This window comes from Hipposideros armiger, unplaced genomic scaffold, assembly GCF_001890085.2.
Source record: "Hipposideros armiger isolate ML-2016 unplaced genomic scaffold, ASM189008v1 scaffold_274, whole genome shotgun sequence".
NCBI lineage: Eukaryota > Metazoa > Chordata > Mammalia > Chiroptera > Hipposideridae > Hipposideros > Hipposideros armiger.
The window spans coordinates 457,526-472,074 of record NW_017731624.1 but is presented as its reverse complement, the minus strand read 5'-3'; the positions used below and the strand labels follow the sequence as shown (position 1 = coordinate 472,074).

General features: G+C 38.7%; 1 protein-coding gene across 2 annotated transcripts in view; it reads right to left on the bottom strand.

Moving 5' to 3' along the window:
* The window catches only part of AMOTL1 (angiomotin like 1), a 161,720-nt gene extending 147,819 nt beyond the window's left edge, over nt 1-13,901 (bottom strand). Inside the window, exon 1 of one of the 2 annotated variants that reach the window (XM_019657152.1) lies at nt 13,838-13,901. The gene's annotated coding sequence lies outside the window, so the exon portion shown is untranslated. The remainder of the gene's footprint in view (nt 1-13,837) is intronic. The other variant, XM_019657150.1, reaches the window with a different exon arrangement.
* Between the last annotated feature and the right edge of the window lie 648 nt (nt 13,902-14,549).

The window sequence follows — 14,549 nt, the reverse complement described above, 5'->3', positions numbered from 1 at the left end:
CGTCCTCCACAACTAGACTGAAGACCAAAACGACAGCAACTTGTCTGTTCCCCTTCCCCCAATTCCCCAGCACTGTTCCCATCCCCCCAATTCCCTAATAAAAATCTTTAAAAAAAAAGAAGGTAGTCTCCTCCTGACAAAGTCATTGTTTTATCCACCCTTTCCTTCCACACAATGCCTAGCCAGACAGGGGGTTGAGCAATGATGGTTGAATTAATGAGACTGACTTACCTACAGCTGAGAAACACAAATGACTCTGTACCAGCAAACTCTTCACATAACTCAGGGTTATATCAGCAATCATAACAAAACATTTGTCACTATATTCTGCCACCCAGCAGCACAATGCCCAAGTGTGCACGGATGAGCAAATAAAAAGGAAAATAAATATTTCGAAAAAACTGTGTTCTCACCTGGCTTAACTTAGTGACCCCGGACAAATCACTTCACCTCCATGAAGCTCAGATTTTCCTAGTGTGTAAAATAGGGCTCATAAAGTCCATTATTCCATCTTTAATAGAGTTTTGTTAATATCAAATGTCAACTGGAGAATCATCAAAACAGCGCACAATGCACAGCATTGTCATCATTCAGCAAATTTGCTTATAGATATCACTTGCTATGCAGCACTGAATTCCAGCTTGGAGTTGCCCAATATGGGAGGTGACCTAACATATGGAAAACAGTATGAAGGGAGTGGGTAAGAGCAAGGACTTTAGGGACTCATTTAGATTTAAATCCCGGGTCCACCATTTCCTAGCAGAGATCTGTGAGCAAAGCATGTAATGTTCAGCCTAATTTTCCCCATCTGTAATAAAGGATCATAGCACACGCTTTTGTGGGCTTGTTGTGAGGATTAAATGAAAATACATATCATGTACCTAGTACAGATCCTGGCCAGTAATAAAATTCAATAAATGGCAATAGCAGTTGTTTTTATTATCATCATTATTAACTCTTGAAGCAGATACACTTCTGGTAGTGACTTAGCCCCATTTGCAAACTTCATTCCATGAGGAAACAGGATGAACTGTGACGAGGCATTAGGAAGCAGTCATTTGTCCCCAGAGGAAGGCTGCTGGCTAGAACACACTTCCCTGGAAAAGGATGTGTGAAAAGTGGGTAAGACTACAAACGTGAAACATTTGCTGTCTGCCAGTCCTAAAACGGAAGGGGAAAAAAAAAATAAAGCTAGGCAGGAAAGAGTAGCAGAGGCGGAGAGGCAGAGAGAATTTCTGTAAGGACTTGCTGAGGCAGAGCCATAATGCCTCCTGGGTGTGGGATGCTGGGAAACCACAGGAGAAGATTAAGTCGTTCTATTTGAGAAAAGGAATTGGGCTGCAGCCTATGAGGCAAAGAGAAGAGCCAGAATAAGATAAACTGCCATGGCTCTGATTATGAACCAAGAATAGGATAGTGACGTGGGCCCCACAGTTCACATGCAGATCCTTACAGCCATACCTGCACAGCGGAAAATATCGGAGTCGCCGTCTAACCAAGCTGTCCAGTAGAAAAATAATGTGAGCCCACATGAATAATTTTAAATTTTCTCATAGTTGTGTTTAAAAAAAGGAATGAAGGGGAGTTCATTTTAATAATATATTTTATTTAATTCATTATATCTAAAATAGTATTTCAACATGTAATCAACATAAAAATTAGTGATGAGAATGTTAGAGGTTTTTTTTTACATCGAGGCTTCAAAATCCGGTGTGTAGTTTCACTCACAGCACACGTCAATTTGTTCTAGCCATACCTTAAGTGCTTAATAGCCACATCTGGCACAGGTCTCACCCCAGAGGAAAATGAATTCCATTCTCCTGACATCCTTAATACTTTTTGAAAGCCCAAATTCCTAGAGCCAGAAAAGACCTCTGGAGATGTTCAGAGTGCAAGGGCCATCTAAACATTCCTGACAGGTTTCCCCTTAGCATCTTTGCTTGAATGGAAGCAGTTTCACACCCCATTGCCAACCATCCTCCAGTTCACGTAGGGCTGACTTAGTGGTTGGCAGGACAGGTTAAGCGTGGTGGATGTCCTTTCCACGCTCCCATTCTGAGGGAAACTGCCTGGCCCACACCCTCCTTCTGCAATCCCACAGCAGCTCTATGCACCCACTGCTCCCCACGATCTCTCTGGGCCAGCTGACCAAAGGTGGGTACATGATTCTAAGAACCATTCGATCCATTCATGTAGTCACCTGGTATGGAAAATCCCACCCAACCACCAGGGACAGGTCACTGGGGACCCGCTGGACCAATCAGATCCTGTCGGGAAAATAGAGGCAGAATCAGTCAGCTGATGGAGAGAAGCATCAGAAGGAGACACACAAGAAGCAGAGAGAGCAACAACAATATTGGGTTCCCTTCCAACCAATCTGCAGGTGTCTTCAGGTTCTTCTTCAATCTGTTTTCCAGATCAGACTTCCAAAAGCCATTTCATTTTGACAAAGCAATTCTCCAGATGAAAAAAAAAATTGAAAGCCTCCTACGGGAAGGTCTCCAAATAACCCTGGTTCCTGGAGCTCTGTTGGAACCTTCCAGTACCAACCACATTGTGGGCCCCTGAGACACAGCTGTTTTGCCTTTTCTGGTTTTCCATGAGATTCCTGTATCTAGTTTACAAGAATCCCTTATGTTCTGAAGAAGCCTGAGTAAGACTATGCCTTTTGACAATAAGGCCTACCACAGAGATGGAAGCTTTCACACACGTATGAGCAAAGCTCTTTTCCATCACTCCCCCCTGGACTTGTTTGCACTCGCTCTCATGCCAACACTTAGCCTGACAGAGAAGTGATGGATTACTTTGGGTTGCATTCCCATGTAATTATTCTGAAAAGACCTCATCATAGTGGCCTTCTGGGGACTCTCTTAAGCCTTATGTCATCTACAGCAGTGCTTCTCAACCATGACTGCACATTAGAGCCACCTGGGGTACATTTAAAATATGCTGATGCCAATGCCCTCCCCCAGCCTTATGAAATCAGAATCTCTGAGGGCAGGTCCCTGGACATCTGAATTCCTTAAAAGCTCCCCAAATAATTCTAATGTGCAGCCACAATTGTGAAACACTGATATACAGGATATGCCCTTATACAGCTTTAGGTTTCTGGCAGAGAAAAATCATGTACTATTTTTAATTATAAAAGAAATGCATATTTGTTTTTTAAGAATACATAAAAAGTGGGGAATTATTTAAAGTAAAAAGTAAGTCTCACTCATAGAATCCCCAACAGCCCCAGTCCCTAGAGGTAACTATTATAGTTCCTTTTATGCCCTTCCAAAAATTGTCTATGCCTATGTAAATATAATATATATTTTTTTTGTGGCTGGCTTTTTCTCTTACTAATGTATCTTGGTTATTAGCCTAGACATTTTTGATAAAGAAAAATAATGGCAGGTTTTGAGACAGTACTTACTTTCCCAGATAATACAATAAATTATAAAACCAAAGTAACTAAAACAGTTGATCTTGTTGCTGTGATAGATTAATTATTTGATTAGAATCAAATGTTCAAAAAATAATCAATGACATTCATTTAGTATATGAAAGAATTGACATTTCAAGTTACTGGAATGAAAGGATAGAGTATTCATAAATAGTATTGGAGTAATTGGCTATTTTTTAAAGTGATTTCCTATTTCACAGTATATATAAAAATGAATTCAAAATGAATAAAAAATCTAAACAATAAAAGCAAATTCCTAGGCATGTTGGAAGAAATAATTTTATTCTAGAGTGGGAAAATCTATTAACATGTGAAATCTAGAAGTCATAAAATAAAGGACAGACAGATTAGACTATATAAAATGTAAAACTTCTCTATAAAGAAAGACACAATAAAGAAAAGTAAAATAAAAATGAGTGAACGGAAGACAATATTTTCAACATGTATAAAAAAGATTAATATCCATACTATGAACTCATGCCAATAAGAAAATGACAATCAACAGAAAGACTGGCAAGACTATGAACTGACAATTAACAGATAAACATAAACTATAAATGTATGAAAACGTATTCAATTTCAATACTCAGAGAATGAAAATGAAAACAATGCTGATTTTTTTTTCATGTATCATATTGTCAAAATGTTTTAGAAGATTGATTAATACCAAGAAGTAGTGATTCTTTCAAGAAATAGGTAGTCTCACTCTTTGGTAGAAGAATAAAAAATTGATACAGCTTTTAAATGGCAATTTGGCATATTCTATAATGTAAAAGTCATATGTCCTTTAGGATCCAACTTGTGCAAAAGAAAGAAGTAGACACACACACACACACACACACACACACACACACACACACACACACTCCTAATCATGTAGAGAAAGGGCTAGAAGGAATCTCAGACTTTTAATAGAGATACTTCTAGGGAAAGAAGGGAGATTTCAAGCTTAGGACTATGATGAGGCTTTGAAGGAAAAATTCATTTAACATCATGTACTTTATATATTTTTTATGATTTTTATAATGTATATTAATTTTGTAATGTTTTAAATAATAAAAAGAAAGTTCTTTCATATTAATTTATTCTTCTTGAATTGTGAGTTTATGTTCCTTTCTTATGTTTATTGGCCATTTCTATATTTTTTTTTTCTGACCAGCCTGTTCATGTATTTAGCCCATTTTTACTCATTTTTATTTTCATATTGAGTGTACTATTTAAATTTTAAGAATAATATAGTTTGCTATGTTACATAGATATAATGCATCGACTTTTTCCATTTGTCATTTGTGTTTTGATCTCATTTATACCATTTTCATCATATATGTTTAATATTTCATGTAATTATATGCATCAGCCTTTTTCTGTATAGTTTCTGGGTTTGGTATCATGCTTAGGAAGGTCTTTCCTACGTCAAGGTTATTAAATACCTTACTCATTTAAAATTATTTTTATTGTTTAATATTAATATATGTTTTTATTAATTGGGATTTTATGTAGAGATAGGGATCCAGCTCTATTTTCCTCTCCAAATGGCAGTCTCCTCCCAATACCTCTAAGTTGAAATGCTACGTTGCCACGTTTGTCGCACCTATTTCTGGACTCTTTACGCTTTTCCATTGACGTCTCTAGTGTTGCACCGTATTTTAATTATTGTATGTTGGAACATGCTTGAATATCTAGTATGGCTAGACTTCCTTTCCCCCATTTCTCTCCCACCTCCCCCCAGAGGTTGCCTGGATACTCTCATTTTTTAACTATAAAAGTTTATCATGAGAAAAGGTATTATAGACTCATTTCTCCAGGTTCATAGCCTCTTGATTTAACCAAATACCCTGGAAATAACTCAATAGGAAATCATAAAAGGACCCTAAAAGGTAGAGAGAAGAAGGCTGACTGGCTAGGGACTTCAGGAGTTGAGATACCATGGCGATTTTCCTAGGTTTTCTTTTTATCTACCACATATCCCATGCTATGCACCAGAGAGGCCTATACCTGAAACCACCAAGAGGCATAGGATGATTAAAAAATAAGCAAGAACAGCCTTCTCTATCTGGACAAAGGACAGAGAAAAGGTGAGCCCAGCAGAGACCTAGTGGGGAGATACATCCTGTGGTCCCCAAGCAGGGCAGTGATAGGGCCAAGAGATTGATCTGCCTGCAGCAGGAATGACAGCAGAGCAGGCTAACTCCTTCCCTGCCCCCACACCTGCTGGCAAGACTTACCTTCCTCAGTGTCAACATCAGCTGGGTCCCCACCCCATACACAGAATAGCAGTGGTCCCCATTTGCACCATTATCAGTAGGGCTCCTAAAACAACAGATGAGCCAATCCATCCACAGGTATAGCATGAGCAGAGCCTGGGTGGGGATCCATTACCTGCCCCATACCCACCAAGCAGCCCAGGAAGCACTTGCAGTAATAAAGCAGGAATGCAAATAGCACCAGTTACCCCATATTAGTATTGCAAGAACTCTGAAAACAAATTGTCACTGGAACTACAGCTCACAAAAGTAGGTCAGGACCTACACTCTAAATCTAAATAGTGTGACTACCTACAAAAATAAAATATTTAAGTAGGGTCAGGAGTCTCTTGACAATATTCAAAATGTCCAAAGTACAATTAGAAATTACTCATCATTCCAAGAACTTGCATGAGAAAAGACAGTTAACCAATTCCAGCATTGGGGTGAATCAGATGTTGGAATTATCTGACAAGGATTTTAAGTCAGCCATTATAAAAATGCTTAAATAATTACAAGTTCTCTTGAAACAAGCGAAGAAATATAAAATCTCATCAAAAAATAGAAGTTACATAAAAGAACCAAATGCAAAATATAAAGTTGAAACACATAACAGCAGAAATGAAACAATTCACCAGCTAAGAAGGAAATAAAAAAGATAACAGCAGAAATAAATGAAACTAAAAAAAGGAGCACAATAGAGAAAAACAGTGAAACAAAGAGCTGGTTGTCATAAGAAAAAACTCAGTAAGATCAATAAACCTCTAGCTAGACTGCTAAAGATAAAAAGAAAGAAGACACTGATTACCACCATCAAGAATGAAACTAGAGCTATTGTTACAGATCCTGTAGCCATTAAAAGGATAATAAAAAAAATTATGGACAACTTTATAGTGTTAAATTTAACAACTTCAAAGAAATAGATGAATGCCTTGAAACCATAAACAATGAAAACTCAGCCAAGATGAAAGAGATAATCTGAATAGTTTTACAATCATTAAAGGGTTTGAATTTATAATTAAAAAGCTCCTGAAAAAGAAATCTCTAGGTCCAAGTGATTTCACTGGAGAATTTTACCAAGTATTTAAAGAAGAATTAACACTAATTTTATACAATCTTTTCCTAAAAAATAGAAGAGAAGGAATCACTTTGTAACACATTTTATGAGGCTAGTATTCCACTGTTACCAAAATCAGACAAAGACAGTACAAAAAAGGGAGAACAACAAATCATTAACTCTCGTGAACTGAGATGTAAAAATTCTCAACAAAATATTAGTAAATTGAATCCAGCAGTTTTTTATTAAAAAAATAATTTACCATGACCAAGTGGAATTTACTCAAGATATGCAAAGATTGTTTGATATTTTAAAAATCAAGCAAATGTAATCCACCTTATCAACAGGCTAAAGATGAAAATTTCTGTGATCATATCAATTGATGCAGAAAAAAACATTTAAAAAAATCCAACACTCATTCATGATATAAATTTTAGCAAACGAAGTATAGACAGGAATTTCCTCAACTTGATCAAGAGCATGTGTGAAAAATCTACAGTTAATGTCTTATTTAATGGTGAAGGAAAGACTGAATACTTATTGTCTAAGACTGGGAATAAGGCAAGAATGTCTGCTCTCACCACTCTTACTCAACATAGTACTGAAAGTTCTAGCCAGCACAATAAGACAAGAAAAAGAAATAAAATCATACAGATGGAAAGGAAAATCAAAATTATCTCCATTTTCAGATGACGTGATAGTCTACATAGAAAACCCTGATGAATCTACAAAAAAAAAAAAACCAACAAAAAACTACAGCTAATAAATGAGTTCAGCACAATTGCAGAAGTTAATATCAACACACAAAAATTAATTGCATTTGGGGGAAATTGATTAAAAGGTACAAACTTTTAACTATAAGATGAATAAATTCTGGAGACCTAATGTACAGCATGTGACTATAGCTAATAATGCATCGTATACTTGAAATTTGCTAAGAGAGTAAGATCTTGAGTAAGCTCTCTCAAATGTTCTCAACATACACAATCACATGTAAACACACACACATGATGAGCTGATGGATATGTTAATTAGCTTGATTATGGTAATTATTTCACAATGTACTATATATGTATATCAAAACAGTGTGTTCTACGCCTTAAATATATACAGTGCTTATTTGTCCATCATACCTCCATAAAGCTGGGGAATAAAGAAAAGAAAAAAATTGCATTTCTATATACTAAATGTATACATGAAAAATGAAATTTAATAATGTAATATGATTTTCAATTGTTCCAAAGAAAATAAAATACTAAGCTATAAATCTAACAAAATATGTACAGAACTTTCATGCTGAAAATCACAACATGCTGATGAAAGAAACCAAAGAAGACCTGAATAATGGCAGAAATTTTTCATGTTTAAGGACTGGAAGTCACCACATAGTAAAGATGTCACGCCTGTCCAAACTAAACTACATGTTTAACAGGATTTCTATCAAAATCCTAGCAAGGTTTTTGTAGACATAGACAAGCGTTTTATAAAATGTATATGGAAAGTGAAAGGCCTGAGGATAGCCAAAGCAATTTTGAGAAAGAACACTAACATGGGAGCAATCACACTACCTGATGTATGGTTTACTATATAGTTGCTATACAGTGTATGATATAGTAATCTAGATGGTGTGGCATTGCCAAAGGCCTACACACATGGATCAATGGAATAGGATGGAAATCCTAGAGACAGAATTACATAAATACACCCAACTGACTTTTGACAAAGGGTTAAAACCAATTCAATGAAGGAGAGATAGCCTTTTAAACAAATGGTGCTAGAGCAACTGGACATGACATAGGCAAAAAAAAAAAAAAAAGAAAGAAAGAAAGAAAGAAAGAAAAGAAAAGGAGAAAAAGAACTTTGACTTGAACCTGATATGTTATACAAATATTATCTCAAAATGGGTTATAGACTTAAATGTAAAACTATAAAGGTTTTAGAAAAAAAATAAAAGAAAATCTTTGAGAACTAGACTAGGCAAAATGTTCTTACACTTTACACTAGAAGAATAATCCATAAAAGGAAATTGAATTTCATCAAAATTTACAACTTTCGCTCTATGAAAGATTCTGTTTAGAGGATAAAGTAAAAATTTACAGAGTGGGAAAATATATTTGTAAACTACACATCTGAAAAAGGATGTGTATCTAGAATATATAAGGAACTTACAAAATTCAACTGTAAAAAACAAGCAATCCAATTAGAATATGGGCAAAAGTCATTAACAGACATTTCACTGAATAAGACACAGACAGTATACAAGCACATGAAAAGATATTCCCTAGCCATTAGGGAAATGCAAATTAAAATCACAATGAGATATCGTTACCCACCTATTAGAATGGCTAAAATAAAACATAGTGATAACCACATTCTGACAAGGATGCAGAGACCCTCCATTACTCATACGTTGCTGGTGCTAATGCAAAAGATTAGGGCCACTCTGGAAAATAGTTTGGCAGTTCATTCTAAAACTAGAAATGGACTTACATAAAAATCTATATATTGCAGCCTTGGGCATTTATCCTAGAAAAATGACAATGTTCATGCAGAAACTTGCACACAAATGCTCAAAGTGGAAACTACCCAAATGTCCTCCAATGGGTAAATGGGTGAAGAGTTAAATAAACTGTGGTACCGTGGAATGTTACTCAGCAGTAAAAAAGAACCAACTATTGATACATACGACAACTTGGAAGGATCTCAAAAAACTTATCCTAAGTGGGAAAAGTCAATTTCATGCATGTAAATACTGCATGATCCCATTTATAAAGCACTTCTGAAATAACATTATATAGATGGACAATGGTTAATGATTTCAAAGAGTTAGGGATGGAGGGGTAGATAAAAAGGGGTAGTACAAGAAAGACTTGTGGTGATGAAATAGTTTTGTATCTTTTAAAAAAAAATTTTTTGTATCTCTGCATCTGCCAATTATCTCTTTCTTTCTCTCTTTCTTCCTTTCTTCCTTTCTTTCTTTCTTTAAATTAAAGTTTGTCGGGGTGACAATTGTTAGTAAAGTTACATAGATTTCAGGTGTACAATTCTGTGATACATCATCTATACATCACATTGTGTGTTCACCACCCAGAGTCAGTTCTTTTCTATCACCATATATTTGATCCCCTTTACCCTCATCTACCACTCCCCTTCCCCTTACCCCAGTTTTGTATCTTGATTGTGGGGTAGTTACACGAAGTTAAGTACTCAACAAATATCATCTCATTTACTCTTCACGAGAATTTTGTGAGATGGCATTATGATCCAGATTTTAAAGGTGAAAAAACTGAGAAGAGAGCTGTCTAGACACTTTCGAAGGTCAGCCAACTAAAAAATGTCAGAATCCAGATTGGAACCCAGGTCATCTGATTTCAAAACTTGTGCTCTAACTGCTAATCCATGCGTCTTCCCTAAAGCCTGTTTTAAAGCCTCCTCTTTGGGGCTCTTTCCTAGGGGCCTCAGTTGCTTTCCACCAGACCTCAGGGCTCTAGGCATTTCCTTAACTTCATATTTTTCCTGCTCTGCCTGTTTTCCCCAACAAATTCCATGTGGAGGAGGGAGAAGGGTTAAAAGAACAGGTAAGATCTTGCAGCAGAGCTTTGAGTGAATAGAGTTAGGTGGATAAGTGATGGAGGCAGATGAGAGAAGAATGTGAGCGTGTGTGTGTGTGTGTGTGTGTGTGTGTGTGTAGAGAATTTTTTTTTTCCACTGATTTAGTTATAAGGGTAAAGTTAGTAAAGTAATCAAGTCCCTTTCTCAGGCTGTTTAAACTGTAGCATTTTCTTCCATAGTGGCCTAAGGCCTGAGACTATCCAAGGACTAAGAAGTGTCTGGATAAATTCCTCTACTCTCCCACACCCTCCCGGGGGGGGGGGGGGGGGGGGGGGGGGCTTGATCTAGACGGGATTCTGAGTAAAGAAGACGCCACCTTGTTCCAGGTATCTATTGTTGCATAACAAACTACCTCCAACCTTAGATGATATACCTTGCTATTATCTCTCAGGGTTCTGTGGGTTGACTGGGCTGAACAGAGAAGTTCTCACTCAGTGGCTCTCGCAAAAGTGCAGCCAGTGGCTGGGTCTGGGGTCTTCTAAAGGCTTCTTTCCTGAAGCCTAAATGTGAATGGCTGGAAAAACTAGGGCTGGCTGTGCTTGTCTTCATGCAGCCCCCTCATCCAATTAGCTTGGGCTTTCTCACAGTGCGGTGGTCTCAGAGTAATTGGCAGTCATGCACTGGGGCTGGCTTGTACTAACGTGTAAGAGCTGAGTCTCTGTATTTCTCTCCAGCCCTACATTCTGTGTTGTCACTTTGGTAGCTTGAAATCAGCCGTGATGGGAGGGAGTATTTTTACCGTGACAATGGGAAAACACTACAAATCAGGTTTTTTTTTTCTTTTCCCCCCAGAGAAAGCCAGGTTACCAGCACATGACTTTACATGGTGGTTCGCTTCCCCAGAGTGAGCGGGTCAAGAAACTCAGGAGGAAGCTGCAAAGCTTCTTAGAACCTAGTCATGGGTGTCCCCAAATGCACTTTCTTCTTATTCTATTGGTCACACAAGTCCCTAAGGCTATCTCCAATTCAAGAGGAGGAGAATTATCATCCATGTCCCATGGAAGAATAGCAAAGACATTGTGTCATATAGGACCCGGCACAGAATAGGGGTTAAATAAATACTTGATGAATAAATGAAAGAGTAAATTCACATAAACACTAATCTGTATGTCCTGAAGTCACCCTAAAACTATAAAGCCTTCTGGGAAGTTTTGTTTCATCATCAGAGAGGTCAATGATTTTTAAGTCCTCACAAAGCCAAAATCTAAATTTGCCTGATGTCGATCTATTTACACTCCGTCTGCAGGTATTCACAGACCTGTTTACTCAAGTCCTCCCTGCTTATGTACTCAGCTGGTACTGTACACCTGACAACGGCAGAATGCTTGTTTTATAAGTGATTATATACTATTTGGGTTTGCTTTACCACCTTAAGTAAACTGCATATCCTTAAGAGAGTTCTTCTGTGTTTCTTTGCCACTCCTCCTTCCTTCCATGCCCAAAACAGATAATTATACATACACACACAAATACTTACAAGATATGTGATGGTTAGAGATTACAAGCCTTAAAAGGGAAGGAAAGAAGGAAAGGAGCTAAAAATTCTTAATTGCTATGTTTTAGAGCCTTCCATAAATGTTCTTATCTAACTCTTGTATTCACCCAGAAAAGTAGACATGCTTATTTCCATTTCACAGTTCAGGAAAATGTGTCTCAAGAAGTTTAGCAATCTGGTCAAGGCCACACTAGGAAGTGGGGAAACTAGGATTCAGCTGTAGGCCTGTCCAGTTCCAAGGCCTGAGCTTCTGCATTCCTCAGGCCATCGTCCCACTGCAATACACATTCCCCACCTCCCGCCATTCTCTCTGCTTCCCTCCTTGAAGTATCTACAAGAGTCATAAAAATGCTGATGCTTCTAAACTCGATAGGGAAACAGGTGTTTCAAGTTCTGCTCTTGTAAAAAAAAAAAAGTCCTTTAAAAGCTAAAAGCTTGAGAAGATAAGAAGCTTAAAACATCTTATATTGGGAAGGAAGTGAGCCTAGTAGCACGGAAATTGACTAAAATTGCAATAACTCAGACAAAAAGTGTTGGTGGGTTGGACCAAGGTCATAGTGGTGGGATGAATAGATGTGAAAATTTTGAGGGACATGAAGACAGAATCACCAGATTAGTGATTGATTGGATTGTATGGGTGCTGATCAATCATTGTGGAATCACCCAGCTGCACAGGGAAGGTAAGACTGAGGACAGGAAGCCTGGATGGGACTCCTGGAAAAAGATGATAAGGGCTTAGCTAGGAAAACAGCCATGGAAGTGGGAAAATGGATGGATTTGAGAGACAACATAGAGGCAGAATCTGCTGGATGTGTTTGCCAAACCAGATGAGGGAATGTGAGGACAAAAGTGGGGTCAAAGGCGAAGTCCAGAAATCTGTTATGGACAACCAGGTACTTTTCCCTGAGCTAGGGACACAGAGAGGGGAGCAGATGTCAGGTAAGGATGAATTCTGGACGAGCCAAGTATGAGGTGAACGTGTCAGCAAGCGCTGGCAGGCAGTACGTAATTGCATTTAAAACAAAACAAGCATCTCTTGTTTAATGAGATTCTTGCTCCCTTCAGAGGTTAAGGATGAATGTACTGAATACAATGAAGTCAGGTTCTGTGTCAGGTAATAAAGGGCTTTACAATTCTTAGTGCTTTCACTTCACAGTGGTTCTACTCTCTCCAAAAGCCATTTATCACCCTGGAGGCCCTTCTGTCATAGCCAAGATGTCTTTATTGGGCCTTCCAAGGCTAATATGAGATAATCAGCGACCATGACTCATATAACTCATAGAAAGTGTTGCAGGAAAGTATCCCTAGGACCACAGGTCTGCCTGTGCAAGTACACACACACACACGCACACACACACACACGCACACACACACACACACGCACACACACACACCTTCATGCTCATTTTCTTAGAACGCGTATGGACAGGCACGAAGACGTGTTTGTACACTTCTGCCCCACATAGCAGCACAGCCATTGTTTACTCGAGGCGCCTGCATGTCAGGACAAGATTGTCTCCTGCTAGAACTCTGAGGAAGACATGAAGCATTCAAGCCAGAGAATGAGTAAAGGCTCCCTGGAGAGCTGCTGCTTTTCTGCGCATCAACTTTTGTCATGAGACTATGAGGGTTCCACCCAAAACACAGAGCCAGTAGTTAGGAAGGCAAAGCGGGTAAGACGGCCCCAACCCAGAGGAGACCACCTGTAGGTGCTTCACCAACATGCTGGTTACACAACTCTTAGAAACCAAGCCCAGATTCAGTTTCCATGCCCACTGTGAGAACCTGCCACTGCCCCTGAGCTGAGTGGCGTCCTGCCAGCACACCAGGTGGACACCAGCTGCCTGGGAACCAGCCGTACTCCTCAGCCAATCGATTGCCCCTTAACCTGACTCCAACAACTTTACCCAGAGATGCCCGAGAAACTCCCCCTCAAATCAAGCTTTCCTGGATGGAAACCCAGTAAATAAGAGCTTCCTTACCTGAGAGAAGGTCCTGGTGACCAGCAGTGGAAAAAACACCAACTTCTAACAGAAGTGACAGGGATTCACAGGGCAAATCTGTCGGTTTTAAAAGAAGAAAGGTGACTTCATCCCGGGTGCCGTGGAGTTTAAAAGAGCAACGAGTGCTCCCTGGCCGAGCCAGCGCTGCCTCATCAGTGATGACTCCATCCAAATTATGCAGCCGCTGCCCAGACACGCTCAGCCTCCAGAAGGTAAATCGCTGGAATCTGACTAGCCCTGTTGTTTTCAAAGAGCTTCAGAAAGTCCTGAAGCACCAATCGCCTGAACCGGGCGGCACCAGGATAGAAAAACCATGCACTTAGATCCTGAGTCGTATCATTATCTCCCTGGAATCCAACCGTCTGAAAAACAGCTTCTAGGGAAAGAAAACAAGTATTTAAATTCCTGAGAGATAAATTTTGCAGAAAGGAGGGGAGAGAGAAGAAGCAAAGTTATTTCAGTCAGGACAAAGGGGCATTAAGAAGCTTGAAATGATCACCTTGCTAAGAGGTTTTCAGAGCTGGTGGATTTATAAGCATAGAAAGGTGACAAAATAGGTGACAGTTCTTTGTAGAGGAGAAGGTGTTTAGGTGAGCAAAGGGGATCAGTCACTGTATGGAAAGAAAGTGTGACAGCCTTTATAAGAAGGCAACTGATTTTTATTTTCTTTTTATTGCCTATGAAAAGTACC